The sequence below is a fragment of the Lissotriton vulgaris genome, chromosome 3_1 (assembly GCF_964263255.1).
Source record: "Lissotriton vulgaris chromosome 3_1, aLisVul1.2, whole genome shotgun sequence".
Taxonomy (NCBI): domain Eukaryota; kingdom Metazoa; phylum Chordata; class Amphibia; order Caudata; family Salamandridae; genus Lissotriton; species Lissotriton vulgaris.
In genome coordinates, this window is record NC_141689.1 from 1,862,773,441 (window position 1) to 1,862,782,324 (window position 8,884).

At 42.8% G+C, this 8,884-nt stretch overlaps 1 pseudogene across 1 annotated transcript in view; it reads right to left on the reverse strand.

The window, feature by feature from the left end:
* LOC147728552 (fibrinogen alpha chain-like) overlaps positions 1 to 7,825 on the reverse strand; it is a 105,615-nt pseudogene extending 97,790 nt beyond the window's left edge. The window contains exon 1 of the transcript XR_015309380.1: positions 5,246 to 7,825. The product of XR_015309380.1 is annotated as a fibrinogen alpha chain-like (transcript). The remainder of the gene's footprint in view (positions 1 to 5,245) is intronic.
* Positions 7,826 to 8,884: the final 1,059 nt, after the last annotated feature.

The following is an 8,884-nucleotide window of genomic DNA, read 5'->3' on the forward strand; positions in this document are numbered from 1 at the left end:
CTAATTTAGTGACTAAAACCAAAATGAAATCCCCATAACTAAAAAGGTGGTTTGATGATACTTGCTCAGCCGCCCATAAGGAGTTAAAGAAGGCTGTTAAGCAAAAACTGAGGGACCCAATACTAACAAGGAGCTGCAGGAAGGCATATAAATTAGCAGTTCATGAAAGGAAAAATACAACTAAGAGAGCATACCTGGGAGGAGCTTAGCCAAGCTAGCGTCCTGTCTGATAGCTCTAGATTTTGGTCTATAGTTAACAGTCCCCTTTTTTCTGATGTGTTAAATTCTAGTAAGGATTGCATAATACCTGCAGGGAAATGGGTCCAGCATTTTGGCAATATTGATAGCAAAACCAATCTAGCAGAAGCCGTGGGACATCTAGTTCCCGGACTAGCTGGCTCCCCTCTGCATTTCTGAACAGATGAGGTCTATAAAGCCATTATTTCAACATCAGGTGGAAAGGCCCCTGGTCCTGATGAGGTACCATCTGATCTCTATAATGCAGACTCTAAAGTATGGGCCAAGATTTTAACACATGTTTTTAATTCTCCATGTACTTATGGCTTCCCCTCGTCATGGGCAAAGGCAGTCATTGTCTCGATTTTAAAAAGGGTCCCCGTGATGACCCAGCATTTTATAGATCAAGTTCGCTTTTAGATTCTGCATCCAAAATTATGGGTATGGTAGTTCTGAATCGCCTCACAGCCTGGCTTGATCACACCAATGTTATATCCGATCTCCAATATGGATTCAGACGGGGGAAAGGGACACTAGATCAATGCCTGAATCTCCATTTGGTGATCGGGAAGTACACCGTTGTCAAGGGAGGTGTCCTGCATCTGGCCTTCATGGATATAACCTCAGCTTGTGACCTTGTCAACAGGTCTAAGCTGTGGTTGATCCTTCGTGTCATAGGGCTAGATGCAGAACTGATCTCCTTCCTACACACTGTTCAAGCTAATACCACAGCTGCGGTACGGTTTAATGAAGACGGCAGCCTGACAGACTCCTGGCCAGTAGGAAGGGGGATCCGGCAGGGGTGCATTTTGGCCCCCCCTGCTATACATTAATAAATTGGGAGGACACCTTAATATCATGTTGCAAGGACATACCTAGGGCCGGCACCAAAATGATCCCTGTACGCCAATGACGCGGTTTTATTGTCTAGAACTGCAAGGGGCCTGCAACAACTCTTAAACTGTTTTAAAGAGTTTATGAATTCCTTAGATTTAATCACAAAGTTAAAAAAATCTCATGCCATGTCCATAGGGTCTCGAAAGGCGGCCTAGGCTAAATTTTACTGTATTGGGTACAAATTAACTAAGGTACCCACGTTCCCATACTTAGGGGTACTCTTTGATGACCAAGGAACATGGTGTGCACAACAAACACTTAAAAAGAATGTCCTAGCTAGAGTGGCAGGGGCCACTCTGGACTTCGCAAAGAGACCAGGGTCAAAACCCCTCCCTGCAGTTCTGAAGGTCTATAACGCAAAATGTATTCCCATGGCTATGTACGGATGTGATATTTGGGCTACAAGGACGTGAAGGGCATACAAGTGGCGGAGAATAATTTCATACGCAAACTCTTTAGGGTTCTTGCTGCTACTCACGTTTACAGTCTGCATGAAGAATTGGGGATGGCATATATAACGGGCCAGCTTGCAGTTGCCCCATTGCTATGATGGCTCAGAATCTGGGCTCACCCTTACCCAACTTTAAACCAACTCATAATATCGGGTTGCATTGCGCTAGAGAGACCCCTACGCATCCCTTGGCTGAAATACATAAAGGAAGAGACAAGATGTCTTGGCTGCCCAGAATTTTTTTGGACCCCGAGGCCCTTGGACAATACAGTGATTACAGATTTTAAACGGAAGTTTATGGAGAGACAGAAATGCCTCAGGGAGGAGGTTGGTTTAGCTAAACCCTCAGTGAGTAGGTTTGTTACATTGAGCCCAGGCCCGCAGCTACAACCATATCTATCTTATGTCAACAAAACATACCATTGTTTTGTTTTGACAAGATTGCGTTTAAAATGGTTCCCTGGCTGCTGGCATTTCCGAGAGGATATTCAAAACCGGAATCACTAAAACTGTGCTCCTGTGATAACTTCTCGGAACTGGATACCTTGCACCTAGTTTTCTTCTGTGCTCATTATGATTCTCTGCGCAGGCAGCACATTCTTCCTTTACTTAGAGATTGTCAGTTTGCCCAAGTGAGGCCAGCCCTGCTCTGTCTACAAATGCTAGCCACACCTATGGTTTGTTTTGGGGTCGCAAGCTTTTTAGTCCGGCCATTGGACATAGGACCAGACTTTAGCGGCAAAAGCGATCCCTTGTTACTAGCTGGTTCAAATATGTTTTCTTAACTAATACCTTGCATTTTTAAATGTGATATTACCTACGGACTTGGTTTACTGTCCTACCACAGTTGCACTTTATATGATATAGCTTTTTAAAGGTTTTTTTATTTGAATAGTGTGATTGTAATGCAGGATGATTCTATTATAATGTATTTTGATGGAATGTGTATTTTTATAATATTGTATGCTTTTGTGACTCTTTGCTGTCGAATAAAGTACTTTTGACTGACTGGCTGACCGACACCTGGCACTGCCTTTGTGGCCCCAGACCTCAGAGGTGTCAAAAACTGTCTATAACTCCCAATTAGTGTAATAAAAAATGGAGCAGCATGATCTGGACCTCGACCTTTGCTAGCATCTTAGGTATGTAAAATGAAATGCTTTTAAATGTATCATATGATTTGTGTGCATGTGGATGAGAGAGTTTGCGTGATAAAGCTTGTGTTTGTTTGAGCAGGAATGTTTGCATATGGGATTGAGTGTGTTTATCAAAGTGAGAGAGGGAAAAACTATGTGAGTCAGAGAAATAGTGAGCGAAAGAGTGCAAATGACTAAATAAGGATGAGTGACTGAGTGAAAACAAATGACTGCAAACGAGTATGAATGAGCGAGCAAGGGTGAATGTGAGTGGATGAGAGTGGATTAGTAAGAGAATGTAAGTGAGCATGAGTGAGAATGTGTTTTTATGCTTTCAAGTCTGCTGTTGAACCTGGAATGCTTCTTTGGCTTACAGAGACACTCATAGCAGAATGCTTTCAATGGAGGCAATACTTGCCAATAGAATAACCCTGTCAAAATGCTGGGCTGCATACTGGAGGTAAATCGTGGCATGCTGGCACTGTCGTTATAGAGGAAATTATTGGTATAGTTGGCAATTATAGCAGAATGCTGGCATTAGCACACTGGAAGGATTTATTGGCTTAAGGGAGGACAACTATGGCATATGTCAAGGAAGCAGAAATGAGAAACGGATGTCCCTGACATACTAGACATAACATTTTACATAAAGGTCACCTATTTTATGTGAAATGCATTAGTTGCAAATTCTGACACTGGCACATTGTATATCATGTTTGGCAAAAGGGCCATCCATGCCAAAAATCTGGCACTAGCAATGGATGCAATTCTTGGACTATGGTGGAAAGCATAGGACATTTAAAAAACAATTGGCAAACTCATGAGGATCATCAGGTTTCATTAAAAAGGACTTGAATAGCATCATAGCTGCAGTAATTTTAATAGGTGTTACAGTAATTTATGACAAAAACTTTTCGATATCCGAAATATAATTAGGTATTGGACAGGATTTAGAAATTGGGAAACCTATGTTTAAACATTGTTATTTAATCTTTATGACCATGGTTGTTGCTCGTCTTTGTATTGCTGCTGATTGGCGAGCCAAAATGTATAATATATTTAATTTAGAATTTAGGGGCATATTATCAAGCCTGTGCGCTAAAATTATCGCCGCTTTATCGTCCGAAAACGGCCGATAAAGCGGCGATAATGGACTTGATAATATGCTCTGTGGAATTCCATTCGAAGCCCATGTTAGATGTCTTCACATCTAACATGGGCTTCGATTGGAATTCCATAGAGCATATTATCAAGCCCATTATCGCCGCTTTATCGGCCGTTTTCGGCCGATAAAGCGGCGATAATTTTAGCGCACAGGCTTGATAATATGCCCCTTAGTTTGTATTCGGCAAAAGGCTCAAGGAAACGAAAGACTGGTATTTCTATTTGGGGGCATTTTATGAGCATATGAATGTATGAAATAATAAGATGTATTATATTGGTCTGATACTGTGAAGTAATAAATAAAAGGCAGTACTAGAGTCCATTTTTAAAAAAAAGTTCTTCTGGGGGAGAAACCACCCTCCCCCCACCACCTTGCCCCTCTAGAAGATGTGAGACTAACTTATTTTGCTTGCTTACTACAAATGAGGTAAATGTTCCCTTGACATATCATTTGACATCTTAAAATAGATATTTGTCTGTGTTGTTATATTAATCATGCAGTTATTATGGCACTTCAGCAATGTTATTTATTGTGATGCTATCAGAGTTAAGTCATGTGACATAACTTCCTGAGAAGATTCAGGATCAAAGGTCGTATAATGTCACTTGCTGTGATGTCATTAAGGTTAAAATGTGTTTGATGTCACTTCCTCTTCCCTTGGCATTTTGGTGAATTGACACCCATGAATGCTAGACTGTATACCTGTAGGTGCAATGTACTGTAGACCACCCAATTGTTTGGAAATTACATCTGTTGGAAATGTAGGAGGTACTTAACATCTAGAGACCTGCTTAAATCAGCTCATACTAGAAGTATGCGTGAAATGTGACTCTGGACCACTGGAACACTTTAATACGGAAGACATCAACTTCAGCGAGGTCATTCTGAGAAGATTTTTCACAATTTGATTTCCCTTCCTTTACTTCGTGTTTCACTTTGGTTTCTTCTGTGACCACAAGTTTATAACAGATAAGGGAGAATCTGGAACTTTTCACAATGTTTTGAACTTAAACTAGCCTGATAACGGTTAGAGCATGTGAAACATTTGCAAAAATTATTAGCTAAAACATACACAAAGCTTTCTAAACATTCCAGCCAAATCTCTTCCCCCAGTTTCTTTAGTCTCCAAGAAGTGAGGTACAGACTTTGGAATAACAAATATGTTTGAAATAAAACAATCTTACTCTCAAGGTAAATCTCAAAATAACTTTAAAAATATATGCCCACTATCTAGGCATTTGCTATTAAGAATGTAATTTATCATTAAAAAGAGTATGTGGTTTATTGCTAAAGTATTTTTTTCCTAAAGAAATAACATTTTCAGGATTAAAGAAGGGGTTCTAGCGAAAGCATACTTGCCTTGATAGCTAATCAAATTGTCCTCAATGGTTTGATATGTCCTTTTGATTAGAGAAAGCGCTTGCTGGTAGCTTGTGTTAGACTCCATCCATGATCTTTCCGCTCTTTCCAGTCGACTAGTAATCTCTCTTTTCATCTTGCTTATCTGTCCTTGTACCCTACACCCAGAAGGACACTCCGCGACCTGTCAACAGGCAGAGTTTGTGTATCATTGATATGTTCTGCTGTGCAAATGTGCAATTGTGTGCTCTTCAAAGCTTATCTGAAGGATGGGGCAACAAAGTAGGGTCTTTGACTTTTGCGGATTACGTATTAATCACGAGATTAGCATTTATTTAATCTTAAATACGGGTATTCATAAATGTTCCTATCATGAGCAAATGTAACTGCTGAAGCACTATATAACTAATGCAATTGGACCACCCAGAAAACGCTACGGGCTTTGCAAGGGTATGGAGAGTCCTATATAAATACCTATAAAATGCAACACTACAGCTGGGACTTCCTGCCTACACATTTTCTCCCTTTGATAGTTATTAGCTTTGGAAACCAGGGGGCAGATTTACAAGCCCCTTGCGCCACTTTTGCGTAATTTTTAACATGGGAAAAGTGACACAATAGTGGCGCTTCTAAATAAGCCCCCAAGTTATTAGCTTTGCAAACTAATTGTTCCTTCTCCCAGGGCAAGCAAGCCTCCACCTGTCCTGCCAGCTGCAGACTTCAGTTTAAAAAGCCCACTATAGTCTAAAAATCAATACATAGTCTAGCTCATGCATCCCTCACCCGCGGCAGGCCAAGTCAATCACTATGAACTGCAAACCTTCACCTGCCGAAAATAACCACCCATTAACACCCAGTCTAGCTTTTGCTCATACTAACTACTATGGGCCTGATGACAAGTATAGGTGCTATTTATCTCACCTATTAAATATCGATACCATAGGGTTAAGTATTTATCGGGTGCTATAAATAGCACCTATTAAGGGTTCCTGGGGGAATAACATGCGGATTTTGGTTTTTAATACACCAAAATCTGCACAATATGGAAATTACTGTATGGTGAACTCGGGAAATTTAACAAAGGTTGAGGTATTTAACACATACAAATATTATCGGATGCATTAAATAGCACTCAACGTGTACTTCCGTCCCGTGCATTAACAGGGGTTTCACATCTCTCACCTACTTTCAGTTCAAATGTCAGTTCAGACGGTTTAATAGTTATGATGCATTCCAATGGCCGAGACCTAATAATTTGCAGAGACTTGCATTTTGGTATATGGCCTCAACACTTGATTATGATTGGTCAAAGCACAGCACGTGAGGCCATTACAGTCTTCTGATGACTGTCTTGGGGTCACGACCCATATATTTCAGCAAACCCCGGTATGTGAAAAGGTTGCTTGCAGGACTGTTTTTTAGGATCAATACAAAATATTGTGTCGTCCCACTGTTTTTATGAAGCAATTCAAAAGTACAGAGGGCAAAGGAAAAAGCAAAATCAACGGAGAAAATACAGATCTAAGAACTAAAAACTCGTATTTTATCCAACTAGTCACCTTAGAAAAAACCTTTCCTCGAAAATAAAACTGAAAGCTTACTTAACCCACTTTAGCACCCACCAGACATGCTACCTGGGATGTAGTGCACTGACAATGATCCCTGCCAATTGCATAGTGTCTCCTAATGTTACAACCACACAGGAAGAGCATTCAGTCGAGTCACATGACCCTGCTTAACCAATTGCATAATGTCACTGTCTCAGATGATAGACGTTAACCACAAATGAAGCACTATGCTTTCCCTTTCATTTTGCGGGGTGCTTCATGGTTCTGCACCCGCTGACCCCTCATAAGAACTTTACATTATTTGACACCACTAGCCTGGCAGTTGACTATAGGAGAGATGAGCATCAGGTACAAGGGACAATCTTTCAAATGAATAAACCAACAGTGTGAAAAGATTTACAAAGCAGTGCCCGCAGTCTCAAGCCTCTCACCCGATTTCTTGCATCCCTTGGGTCTTAGTACCCTCCACAGCAACCTCCCCTCTACCTCTGCAGGGTCCGATTCACAAAAGTAACCTGAGGCAAAATACTAACTTTACGACTTTCGGTATTCACAAAAGACATTTAGTAGTAGTAGTTGTAATGAGTGAGCCACCCGGCCCGTCTACGCACGTACACGCACGCATGTACCCCGAGGGTGGGCTCGCCCTCGGGTACAAATAAACGGGCGCGTGACCGCTCATGGTCTTTGGCCCAATATAGTAGTCAAGTGTGCTGTCTCTTTTATTGTGCTCCTTAGCAGGCCCAATCCCTTGCGGTCCTCACCACCTGTGTGACCGCCACCCGGTCATCACAGTAGTCAAGTTAGAATTCCTAACATTACTACTACTAAATGCCTTTTGTCAGTGGCGTCACTAGGGGAGTGCGGGGGGTGCGGACCGCACCGGGTGACACCGTCACATGGGGTGACACCAATGTTGTAACACAGCTCTGCAGCCTCACGGCGGGTGTTTTCGGTAGATGGGTGCTCAGGGTCGGTGGAAGCATCCCCTTTAGAAGCGTATAAACTGCTTCAAAGAACACTGCTTTATTTTAAAGTTGCTAAGTTTATTTCCAATTGACAAATAGTTTTGATACAGTACGCGGTAGCATTGGTCTCAATCTCCCGACTTTCCACATCAACTTTCACTCGAGTGCTTAAAGGGCTTCAATGCACAGAATATGTTTTTTGTGTGAAACGGAGCCGTATTTCAATGTGCATTTGAAAGAAAAGAGTCAGCGGTACTGCTGGAGAGAACTGAGTTTGTCACTGTTAAATACAGTTCTACAGTTAAAAGTACCGCGAGTGCAGCACGTCCTGATAATTAAACGGCCCAGTTCTGAGGGTCTAATACGCCTCCTCCGTGGGGGGGGCAGGCGCCCAAGGGGCTGGACTGCTGTGCTCGAGGTGTTTGCTTGTCCAATCTGATACTGACTTATGGGTGCCCACCCCCTCTCTTGCAAAGACTGTCTGTTCTGCTGTGTTGGGAGGGAGGGTGACAGTCCTCTGTGGGGGAGCCGATGAGAGAGTCTCCCTCGAGGTAACAAGGGAGGGGAAGCCGGTTAAACTAACAGTATATCTGTGCAAGGTGGAAACGAGGCTCCCTGGGTATCTGGAGTAGGAGATCCACTCTAGTTTTCGACTGTGAACCATCCTTGGGGAGGAGAGACCCTTTAGGGGTGTCGCTGTGTCCGCGCGAAGGGATGAGAGGAGGGCTGGTATCCAAGGGGAAGGTGTCGTAGGGTGTTATGTGCTCCTTTCAGGGGTGGGAGGCATACTGACGGCTGAGCCCTGCAACCTTGGGCTCACTTTTCTGCGTTGAGATAAAAGGGGGTCGTGTTATTCCATTTCCCAGGTAGTGTGTGCTTGGATTCCTCCCCTGGGTGTCGTACATTGGTGACCCTCTGGGTGGGAGGATTTTTGGTCGGCCGAGTCACGCAAGCCACGGTCCCTTCCATGAAAAGGAGGGAGGGGTGATGCCGGAGTCGCTTTTACTGAGTGTTTGAATCCTTCGAAGGTGGGGTTTCCTCGCCATTCTGTGCACAATGTAGGCTAGAGGCTTGAGCGCTTCTCCCGTGAGGGTGGCTTGAGC